Genomic DNA, 693 nt, shown 5'->3' on the forward strand with positions numbered 1-693 from the left:
CTAATTACGCAACAAATTTATCTTTTTATTGGATGTTAATTTTTATAATATTTAAAAATGTCTTACTATATAAATATCCTTAAATTAAAGATTTTGCAATAAAATTTTGATATTATAATAAATAATTCATTTGAGATTAATAATGATAAATTTTCATGTAAATGTCCGGATATAGGGACATGTCCGGCAATCGGTACTTTTATCTTAAGTACTTTTTGAGTTATTTTATATCTTAATCTAACATATTTTGATATAAAAAATAAAATATCTCGTAAAATATTTAGTTTTCGATAATCTTACGGTAATACTTTTATGTACAGAATAATAAGACATATCAATTGGTATAAAAAAAATAATTGTTTTTGAGAAAAAGTATGTAATTATTTACAATGTATTTTTTTAACAATTATTTGTTTTTTTTTTTACATTGATTGATTTGTCTCATTATTCTGAACATAAAAGTATTACCGTAAGATTATCGAAAACTAAATATTTTACGAGATATTTCATTTTTTATATCAAAATATGTCAGATTATGATATAAAATACTCAAAAAGTACTTAATGAAAACATATTTATTATAGAGTTTTGAAAAGGTCTCGACAAGGGCTATAAGAATATGCAATAAAAAATAGAAGTTCCAATTTAAAAAATTCAATGTGACCTTGATATGACCTTAACAATGCCACCCAA

The 693-nt window shown here is 21.4% G+C and overlaps 1 protein-coding gene across 3 annotated transcripts in view; it reads left to right on the forward strand.

The window, feature by feature from the left end:
• Positions 1-693, forward strand: part of LOC115233254 (fatty acid synthase-like) — a 35,192-nt gene that overhangs the window by 29,797 nt on the left and 4,702 nt on the right. The gene's annotated exons all lie outside the window — the stretch shown is intronic.

The sequence above is a fragment of the Formica exsecta genome, unplaced genomic scaffold (assembly GCF_003651465.1).
Source record: "Formica exsecta isolate Colony F162 unplaced genomic scaffold, ASM365146v1 scaffold167, whole genome shotgun sequence".
NCBI lineage: Eukaryota > Metazoa > Arthropoda > Insecta > Hymenoptera > Formicidae > Formica > Formica exsecta.